We start from the raw sequence: 11,805 nt of genomic DNA, 5'->3' as shown, positions 1-11,805 counted from the left end.
TCATGCATGGCTCAGCTTGCAAACCTTATATGACCAAACTCAGAAAACAGGTGAGCTGTGATGAGCGATGGCTACCGAAGATGGTACCATGTTTCGTTCTAACGTGTCTTTCTCAGTTATGACTTTGCGGGAGTGGAAGGCTTGGTGACTCTCCAAGGTGCACTTGAAAGCAGCAGTGTACGCAGACCAAAGTAAAGGTTGTGGCCCACTCGCGCATGGTTTCACACAGGCTAAAAATACATTTCGGGGTTTGGAAGTGAGCACAACTCATCCGCTGCCCAGCCAAAGAAATGCAGTTAATGAAGGATATTGTAGTGATGGTGAAGCCTCACACTTACCGTACTTGCATGCTTTGGTTGAGCATGGTGGGTGGACTTCTCTGTGCTGGCACTAGGCGGTGGCTGGCGATGTCCCTGGGTCTCTGCAATCAGTGCGGGGTTAAGAGAGAGATGTGCTGGCAATCCTCCCTTTCAAGCGTCACCCGCCTCTGCCGGGCGCAGACACTGAGAGGTCCGCTTTCCCCCACTGAATGGAATCATGCCGGATTGTTAGAGCGATATTTTCTGGTGACCGTGTTTATAATTTTTTTGGTGGGTGGAATATCAATAGCTTGTGGCCAAAATGTAGCGAGCATTACAGTCCGTGTTGGGTACATTGAAATGATGATTTTGATCCCAATTTTTTTCTTGGTTTTCATTCACCTCCTGTTCCAGCTATCATTTTGTTGCTATATTTCAGTTTAAGATGGATTCAAACTCATGGCGTGGCATGCGGCAGCTCCTTGCGTTCTTGGATGAGACGAGAAGGTAGCCTCGCTCCGCCTCCGGGTTGGAGGACAGGTCTTGACTGCTGTTTGTGCCTGTGCACCAACAAGGCCGGGATGTCAGCAAGGTGGCAGAACGATGAATGACACTTGGAGAATGTGATTGCATCAAATTGATATATGGAAAATGTGGGAAATTTCTCACTGAATTTCTTTCCTGCCATGGGATAAAAAGTGGAAACTATGTCTTAGTTGTCCTGTCAGACAGGGCACCGATGGTGTGGCATGATTCAGTGGTAGAGTAGTCATCCCCCAATTCAGAGGTTTGGGGCTCGATCACCAGCCATTGTGAAGAATTTGATTGGGTTGATTGTGAATTGGGGCGGCCCGATAGTCGAGTGTTTAGCATGTCGACTTCACAGTGCAGAGGTACTGGGTTCGATTCTGGCTCCGGCCTTCCTGTGTGGAGTTTGCATGTTCTCCCCGTGCTTGCGTGGGTTTTCTCCGGTTCCTCCGGTTTCCTCCGACATTCCAAAAACATGCTTGGCAGGCTGATTGAACACTCCAAATTGTCCCTAGATGTGTGAGTGTGAGTGCGGATGGTTGTTCGTTTCTGTGTGCCCTGCGATTGGCTGTCAAACGGTTCAGGGTGTCCGCTGCCTACTGCCCGAAGACACCTGGGATAGGCTCCAGCATCCCCCGCGACCCTTATGAGGATAAAGCGGTTTGGAAAATGAATGAATGAATGATTGTGAATTTGATTTTTTTTTCAAATAAAAAGGATTAATTTTCATTTTTTTTTAAAAACTGTCCTCACTGTAAATTGCGTTGATGATTTAGAAAAGCAAAACAAGTGTTTTCCTCATAATTCGTAATGTTGCCACCGCTGACAACATACTGTTGCAGTTTTCATTGCCGACTTCACACTTCCCTCACAACACATAATAACACGGTATGCCCAGCCCTCCTTTCTTTGCTACATGTCTGTGTGCGTTCCTGCCCAAATGAGACAGTGATGAATCAAGTGGGTTTAAGCTTCATTTTTATGAACTCCACCAAGAATTCACACAGAGTCCATCTTCAGCTATAGCCCAAGCGAGTGCCCCTCCCTCCCAACTTGCGCCATGGTCATGAAGAGGACACAATTGGTAAAGCTACATATTAACTCAGCCTGTTGTTCAGGCCTATTGGGCTCTGCTGCCATCTGGTTTACTTGACAGACAAGACGATAAAGGTCACGTCACCTGCAGGGGCAATCCGGGATACGTTCAGACACAATGTTCATTCTGGTTCCAGTGTGTGTGTGTGTGTGTGTGTGTTTGAGGGGGCGTGGCGGGGAGGAAAGAGGAACTGTTTGGGTGGCTCTCGCTCTTGTGTAAAGTGTTTAATGTGCAAACTGGGGCTCTAAAATCACCATATTTTGACTTTGAATCTGTATATGAGTGAAGACAGCCTGACTTTTTGAAGGTGTAAGAATACCGGTAGTTTAACATTTAGAATGGGATTCAGATTGTGTGAATGAAGCAATAATGACTTGACAGTTGCACCTGTGTAAAATAAGAACATTTTGTCATTGTGCTTGTTCTTTCACCAGCAGATGAGAGAGAGAGTGCGCGTGTGCGTCTGGTGGTGGGGGGGCTTCCTCATTGAGCGAGCGCACGACAGTTAAGGTGTCAGTGCCATGATGGAGTGGGTCTGACTTTGCAGGAGGCCAGCAGCTGCCAGCTTTTCAGCAGCTTGTGTCGAGGCCATCACATAAGTTAGTGGTCAGAGGTTTGGGAAATGTGGAAAGAAAAGGGAGGGGGGAAAAAAATAAAGATTTACAACACGGGCCAAAGGGGAGAGGTCGAAGCGTGGAAGGTCAGAAAGTGTGCCTTTCTCTCCCATACACCCACACACAAACACTTATCCAAACAGAGCCACATCTCCAAGATGAAAACGCACATCTGCATTTTCAGCCTGACCACCTCGAGCTGAAAGCGTTACTGGCATGGAAGGAGGTCAATGATTTGCTCGGTCATCAATTCATTTGGTTCAATAAAATGAAAGAAATAAAAGCATACTGTCATATGTCATTTCTATCTATTTATCTATTTTCTTATTAATATTGCTGTTCATTCATTCATCTTCCTAACCGCTTGATCCTCACTAGGGTCGCGGGGGGTACTGGAGCCTATCCCAGCTGTCTCCGGGCAGGAGGCGGGGGGCACCCTGAATCGGTTGCCAGCCAATCGCAGGGCTATTGCTGTTGTTGTTGTTGATATTCAGTGTTTCACTGCCTTAAAGTGATTCCTTTTAAAATAACAAAATAGAATAATGATATAATAATAGCAATACATGGATATATGTACATTCATTCATACACAGAACAATAAATTTAATTTAAAGTTCGCTCAATGGCAAATAAGTAAATTTCCATCCCCACTCTAATTATTATTGAATTAAAAATGTCATAAAGATATTATCAACAGGAAAAATAACAGCTACAAATTTTGTACATTGATTGATTACGTACATTGATTTCATTCAGAGGTGTCCAAACTCGGTCCTCAAGGACCGATGTACTGCTTGTTTTCCATCTCTCCGTGCTGAGACTCACCTGATTCAAAGGATTAACTCATCAGTAAGCTCTGAAGAAGCAAGATCAAGATCCTGATCCCATTAGTGTGACTGGTATCTCAAAAAATGGTGCAACGATTATCTGCACCAACTGCACAACCGTCATATTATGTTGAACCACTGATCAATTTATCTCTGCTCGATGACTCTGCACATTGTCGCACAGCAGTCATTGAGTGGTACCACTGCACAATGGTACCCTTATATTATGGAAAGATTTTCCGAGTTTGGACACCCCTGATTTACTTAAATTAAATTAAATTAGGAATAATGAAAATCAGTTTGGCATCTCACAATTTAAAAAAAAGTGATTATTCACGTGACATAATCTGATGTCAATTTATCTATCCATCCATTCGCTTCATCCTCACATGGGTAGCAGGGGGGTGGGGGGGGGGCTATCCCAGCTATCTTCGGGCATTAGGCGGGGTACACCCTGAACTGGTTGCCAGCCAATTGCAGGGCACACTGACATGAACAACCATCCACGCTCACACTCACACCTAGGGACAATTTAGAATGTTTGATTAACCTGCCATGCATGTTTTTGGAATGTGGGAGGAAACTGGAGTACCCGGAGAAAACCGGCATGGGGAGAACATGCAAACTCCACACAGGGAGGCCGCAGCTGTTATCGAACCCTTGCATCTCTGCACTGTGAGGTCGACACATTCACCAGTTGACCACCAGGCCGCCATGATATCATTGACATGTTGAATTCAGAGATGAGTTTAAATAAACTCAATTCAGACTTTTTTTTTCTAAATTTGTTTCATTACCTAAATATGAAATGTATAGACTGCCAACATTTACACTTTACAGTTACAAAACGAGAGTGCTCCAAATCCCAAGTACCAAAACAAACAAAAACATTCACTGGCCAAACTAGTAAATGAAAAATTCTTGCTGTTGTTGTTTTTTTAGAACCAAAATGCGTGGTAAGCGTAATTGTGTTCTTCTGACACTCACATTTGGAATAAACAAGTACTGTATATTTGTAAGTGTAGTTAAGACCAGTAAATAAATAGATAGCATCATTAATCAACTCTAGATCAGAGCAGACACTTAAACACTCTGGCAGTTGATTTGGCATCTCCCCCTTATTACACCGTCACGGACCAATAAACACCCAGGCCAGCGCCAGTCCACCAATCAAACATCTGGCATCCGCATGTCGTTAAGGAGGACAACGAATCAGATGGCTAGCTCTTGCGAGGGTAGAGTGGGGGATGCTGGTGTCGGCTCGGTGCCCGGACCCTCCTAATCTCACCAATGGGAATGCAGCTCTCCTTGTAATCCAATTAAAGGAGCGTAAGCGGTTTGTTAGACACTGTGTGTTAATGTAAGCACCATCCAATATACCCTGGGCTGGTAACAGCATGGCTGGGGATACACTTTGGTCCATGGAACATCGAAGTAGTATACAGCTGGAGGCGCTGCTGCGGTAATATCTGGATCAGCAGATTTCCATGGTATTTGCTTTGGCCTTTTGGAGTCTCATTTGTACCATCTCAAACCAGGCTTGTGAATTCAGCAGGGGGTAAAGGTTGGGGGGGGAATAGCACTCTGAATAACAATAGTGCTGACCTTGGTTGTTCCTTTCCAGATCTGATGACCAAGGCAAACGTTATCTTAAAGGAGGAATGAGAAAGGTTGTGCTCAAAGTCAAAGAATAAACTTGTACAGGTTGTTGATAACGTCATTGTACAGATTGTTGTACAGTATTCTGTTATTTTTGTACACAATACAAACCTTTCCAAATGTTGAAAACATCACTCCCTCTGTGAAGTAAACCGAGGGAGCTTAACTACACTTAAGCATTTAATATCTGTATATTTGCACAGTGGCATTTTTATATTGAAAATGGGCCACCCTCCACTTAAGAAGGCCACATACAGGGAAAACTACTCTCCACTCGCTTGCTTTTTTTTTCCACTCGAGTTTCTCTTCAACAGCAATGTACAAATCCGCTCAAACAACAAACCATACTGTGCGAGTCACCGTAAAACTAAAACTGAAAACATCTATCAATTGATGTTCGAACCTCTCGTCGTCATTGGTGCACTGCAGCCTGCCAGGATACACCGGATGGGAAAAAAAAATGCACATTTATTGTCATAGTCACATCTATGGACAAGTTAGAGTTTCAAATTAACCTGACATGTAAGCATGGGAAGAGCATAGGAAACTCCACACTGGAGGGCCACAGGAAAGATGAACCCGAGACCCCTTGACTATGAGGGGTACCTAATAAGTACCTAATAAGCCAATGTCTAAATTACATCTAATGAACACAATTGCTCAGATTTTCCCATTTGTGTAGTTGCGTGGAGGAACATAATGCAAATACTTTGTGACTGTACTTCAGGTATTTCTACGTTCTTGAGAAATTATTTTCCTCAAAACTTATCACTTTAGCTCCCAGCATTTGAAAACAGATATCAGTACTTTCCACTCCCTAAATTGACAAATAGCGATTTATTTTTGAATTCTGGGGAGGAAAAAAAAAGTACAGTGAGGTCAAGTCAACCTTAAATGTGAACTGGGTTGATTTACGGTTAGAAAAAGGGACAGGGACAGCAGCAACAGTAACATGGAGGAACGGGAAACAGAGAGCACTGATGATTATGACGCAACAGATTTGGAGAGGCAAGATATTTCCATCCATGGCTTTATTGAAGATAATCGCTTGCCGTTGTTGGCTACAAGAATTATTTATGCCATTTTTTTCTTCTCCTCAGTATGAGTATGATGCACGTTAATAAAAGAGGAGTATGTGCAGAGGAGTTTCATTGTTCCAAGTTATCATAACAATATTGTATATACTTTTTTTTACCACTTGTAAATTTCTGTCTGCACTTTTTTACTTTTACTTATGATTAGAGGATAAATCAGCTCTTCATAAGTACATATACATATATATCTTCATTTTTTGGGGGGATTTTGTTTTTGTATCTGCACTCCTTGTATAGACCACCACAACTATATTAGTACAGGGCACCACTACTATAATTTTGGATTCATTTTAGTTCATTTCCAAGACCACATGCTGTCCCATACAGCAAATAAAGGACAGGGAAATCGAACGGGAACATGATCGGGGATCAAACTGTAACTCTACAGTAAATTACTTCAAAACAACATATATTAAAGACAACATTATTTGAACACAATCATTTTCCAATTTAATCACCAAGCACCATCTGCTGGATCTGGTAGGGCACTGCCCCACTTGTCCCAAATAGCAATTCTCCAGTGTATTTGCATCGTTTGCTGACAATAATTCTCTCTTTCTTGCACCTCCCACTCCCTGCAATCCAGCAGTCGCACATGCTCGCGACAGTTAACATGGAGGAACTTAATCATATCTTCCTTAGTCTCTTTCCCAGATGCTCATGTTTGAACTTAATTAGATGCTACATCACCTCAGCGCGGGTCTGCACAGCAAATCTTATTAAGAAAAGCAATGTGTTTCTCATGTGCTCGCTGATTCCTTTACATCTCACCGTCTGCAAGGAGAAATCCCGCCGAGGCATATTCTCCAGCCCCTGTAACTAATGACGCCACTGCCCAGATCTGACAGTGAGCTGTGTCTGTATATTGTGCTTAATATCATAATAATAATGAGAGCAAATTAGAACAATCAATTTCCATGGGTAGTTGTTGATTGGAGGAGGATGTGGAAGTGACAGGAGGTGATCCATCATCCTCGGCCAGTCACATTAAGCAGAGCGCCGCGGAGCAGGTGGGCTGGGCTGGGGGCCAGTCGCAGCCAATGGGAATGGGTCGGGATGGGAGGAGGGAGATCCATTACACCCAAATCAACTGCTAATGTAGTTGTGAAGTGGATAAAACCTCAAGCAGGGGAGGGAAGGGAGGAGAGAGGATGACAGAGTGTAGCTGAGACTTCAGAACGCTTTGACAAGGCTCTAAATCTACACGACAACAATCTAGAAAATACTACAAAGTTTGTTTGTTTTTTGCTGGAGAATTTCCTATTTTCTCCATTTAAATGGGGCCGTCCAAAACAATTATGCATGCGATGTTGCAAAGAGGGGCGGCCCCGTAGTCCAGTGGTTAGCACGTCGGCTTCACAGTGCAGAGGTACCGGGTTCGATTCCAGCTCCGGCCTCCCTGTGTGGAGTTTGCATGTTCTCCCCGGGTCGGCGTGGGTTTTCTCCGGGTGCTCCGGTTTCCTCCCACGTTCCAAAAACATGCATGGCAGGCTGATTGAACACTTTAAATTGCCCCTAGGTGTGAGTGTGAGCGTGCATGGTTGTTCGTCTCTGTGTGCCCTGTGATTGGCTGGCAACCAATTCAGGGTGTCCCCCGCCTACTGCCCGGAGACAGCTGGGATTGGCTCCAGCACCCCCCGCGACCCTAGTGAGGATCAAGCGGCTCGGAAGATGACTGAATGAATGAATGTTGCAAAGAAGCTGTTCGTAGATGTGCATCCACTGTGTTTCTACCTTGTACTTCGAACGACTCTTTTGAGTCACTTTTGTCAGCATAGGTTAGGGTTCGATGAACATATTTCTAACTCCACTGGAAGCAGTAGCACTGTTGTAGATGTAACCTTTTTTGTTTTGTTTTGTTTTTTTGCTATTTGTACCATTTGCAAAGAGGATCAGGATGTTCATTGGTGGAGGCCTTCATTTGAACAAGTACATTTGGATAAGAGCATTTATTTGTACTTATCTATTTTCAATAGAAATATTGATGGTTGAGAAAAAATAAAATAAATAGAAACTGTAGTTTTAAACAAGGCAGAATGATCATTCCCGAGAAAATGGACCTACAACATGTTGCAGAGCCAACGTTAATCAGCAGGAAAAGGAGACGTAACGTAACGTAAAATCATCTTTAATCATTCGCAGGAAGCGAATTTAGTCCCTGGGCCTTCTGCAGGGACTTAATCCACCTCTGAATTCCAACACAATTGCATGACAAATTATAGGAAGTGTCAATATTATTACAGTTTTGCTCTGACCAACCAATCAGAGGATAGAAAAACAATGATGTCACCAAAGGCCACCTCAGTGGCTTGTGAGGATGAAATCGGTGAAAGAAACAGTTCCATTCCTAAAATAGTTCATGTTACATCGTCAGGCACTTTTGAAGGACCGGGGCAGGTTTGCGTGACATTAAGGCACATTAGCTGCAATCTAATTGGACAAAAAAAAGCAAAGCAATGCAGCCAAGAGAAAGAACAGACACATGAATACAATTTCATGGAGAAATATTAGAACTTTAGTTTGAGTTTCTGATCATGTTCAACTTTTTCAATTCACTGCCAGCCATTTTCAGACACTCCATTACACTACCACGACAAAAAAATTCTAAATAGATTGGAAGATAGATAGGTGTTTTGTGAGCATTTCTCAACTTCCCCCTTTACTTTGTGTGTTACCCTCGTCCCAGCTTTTTTGAAATGTGTTACAGGTATCAAATTCAAAAATGAGAGTATATTTGCAAAAACAAGAGCATCCATCAGTTTGAACATGAAATATCTTGTCTTTGTTGTGTCTTCAACTGAACGCAGGTTGAAAATGATTTGAAAATCACTGTATTCTGTTTTTATTTACATTTCACACAGCATCTCATCTATGTTGGAGTTGTGATAAAGTGACGGTCAATACTTGCAGAAATAAAGTAAAGAAACACGATTCCTTGAGTGTCTTTTGTTGTCGAGCATTTCTGCAGGCCTCCATCGCACATTTACCACAGATGCACATGCACCGCGTCTTTTTTGCCCTTACATGGAAAATGTCAAGATGTGCTTTTTGAAATGTATTTGTCAATTTAAAGATCAAAATCCCTGAGTTAAAACCAGTGTTGTATATTTGGCTCCTTTAAAAAAAATGGCTGCTGATATTAATCTGTGAATTCAGTGGCACATTGCCATGTCACAGGTTGCATCAAGACAGCCCCCCCCCCCCCCCACCCACTTTGAGTCATTGAAAGGCACCTAGCAATCATGGAGTCTTTGTAGTTTCATTTGCTTTTAGCTCGGCAGAGCTTTCAATTATTCATCAATTCAATGAGCTATTTCTCTCACAGCATCGGTGTGACATTGCACGTTTGCCATGTAAAGCTTTAGCTTTCCAAGTCTTTTGCATTCAAGCTTCGGGGGGAACTTTGGAGCCAAGTCACTCCACTTTGTTTTTTTTTTTAATGTGTCAAATCTGCTGAGGAAGTCACATGCTCACTCACACATCAGCTGTCTTTCCACGGCTCGTACCTCTCACTTCTCTTGGAGCAATTCCAACTCAGCAACATACTTTATTAGCGATCGTCACAATCCTTGTCTCTAATTCTGTTTCTGCTAAACGATGACATGCCGTGACATTATTATATTTCATCAGCAGTCATCAATCATGGGTGCAGTTAACACGATCAGCTCCCCAGTTTGTTTGAGAGAACAATGGGGGACTAGGCCATCCTATGTGAGCAAATGAGGAATTTAAATACTGCACAAGAGACCAGAGTGGTTGGGAGGGGGCTGGCTGATTAAAGGCCTCAATATCTATTTTTCTGAGCAGATGATTTTGTCAGTGGTATTCAAGTGGAGGTTTATTGAAATAACGGGCTGTTAATGGGCACCCTCCTGCACACACATCAACCCTCGTCTCTTTTCTGGAAACAAAAATATGTGTAGGTTTTATGACCATTAAGCATCTCTTTTCCCCCCTCAAACATTCCCAGCACAGCTCCCACTAATGTTTCGAATTAATATAAGTGATGGCTTTTTGGCTCAGTGTGTGTTCTCACCTTGTCAAGTTTACTTTTTGCCAGAGTTACCCTATATAGACTGTCACTCAGAATGCTAAATGCCAAGCACACGATGACTTAAAAGACATGTATTGGTATTCATTGACTGAGTAACTCTGTTTCCGCGTTCAAGACTTAAATCCATGTTTGATGCAGCCAAAATTATGTTTGAATCAATAACTTCACATTGATTAACATGATCTTCTGAAGCAAAGTAAAAAAAGGTCACAAATTAATTTTTAATGTGAGTATATTCATTACACACAGAAGGCCCTAATGATGTATTGAAATCAGAAAGCTTATTTGATTTAATTTTAAGCATCCATTTCAGTTTGAGTTTGCTCTTTGGGTGACATAAACACATTTTTTTACAATCAGGGGCAACAACAATGACTAGGGGTGAAACAAAAAAAACGTTTTCATCAGTTTTGAGTTAAAAGATGAGAGTGCATTGAATCGAATGCAGTGGCGGGCGTGCATTTCAACCTTAGGCCTTCAGTGACGTCACATACATTATCACAATATAGGCTCGTCAGGCAGCACTTCATTTCGGGAGCATTTAAAACCATCGCGTATGCATTCACAATTAAGAGCAGAAAACTAAATTTACAGATATTGTCAAAAATAAAAAGATTTTAAAAATACTAAATAAAATGCCACCCAAATTACGCTGTGTGATCATAAACAAGTCTGTCCAATAATGTCCAATGTTGCAGTTTCATATAAGACACCAACCACACAATAACAAAACAAACTATTCTTTGAAAATAAAATTTCCACATTTTTTATTCACTCATACCAAAATGATGATGGACGTTTCTCAGACGTTGAGCCCGTTGTCCCTGTTAAAGGCAGGACATAATCTCCTCTTATTGTTACATAAAAAATCAAGCTTTTAGGGTTACAGACTATAACAATAGGGCATGATCTATCAATTGAGCATGCACTCTTCATGTGATGTTAATGTGCACATGCACATTACACACGCACATGTGTACATGCACATGCCTTGATCTTTGTTGATTGTCCTATGAATGTGCAGGAAATGTGATTTTGCACGCCAAAGCAGCATGAAACGACAAACATTTCACAATTAGACACTCTTGAAGGCATGAGGCATTTTACTTATGTGGAAGGCTCAAGATGGTGGCCTTGGGCTGCAAAATCTGATGGATGAGAGGCGATTCAGAAGATTTAGGGGAATTAGCTCCTCGATTATGTGAGGACCTGGGAATACCTTTCATTTATAAATCCATCACTTGGATCATATAGTTACAATGTATGAAATGAATGCCCTACAGCACCTTTGTTAAGTTTGTCCTTGTTGTATATAAAGAAAAAAATGACAACACAGCATGCTTTCTGAAACTACCACTGATAAATAAAAAATATAAATAAAAAATCATTGTGCAAGTACAGTATACTGTTTCCTGCAGAGGTTGTGTGTGCTATACCCCAAAAAACTAAAACTAAAGTCATAAAAGTAAATATTGAAGTCACTGGAGAATAGTGATGGCTACTCATATGGTAAGTTCTGAGCTGGAGAACTAAAGGTGGCCATTGCAAGGACATCCACATGCCACCTCACGCAAGACAGTCATGTGAAGAAAACAAATTGGAGTTTATCTAGTTAAGTACACTCGCTGTTGCTA

This window comes from Hippocampus zosterae, chromosome 13, assembly GCF_025434085.1.
Source record: "Hippocampus zosterae strain Florida chromosome 13, ASM2543408v3, whole genome shotgun sequence".
Lineage (NCBI taxonomy): Eukaryota > Metazoa > Chordata > Actinopteri > Syngnathiformes > Syngnathidae > Hippocampus > Hippocampus zosterae.
Note: the sequence above shows the minus strand (reverse complement) of the source record.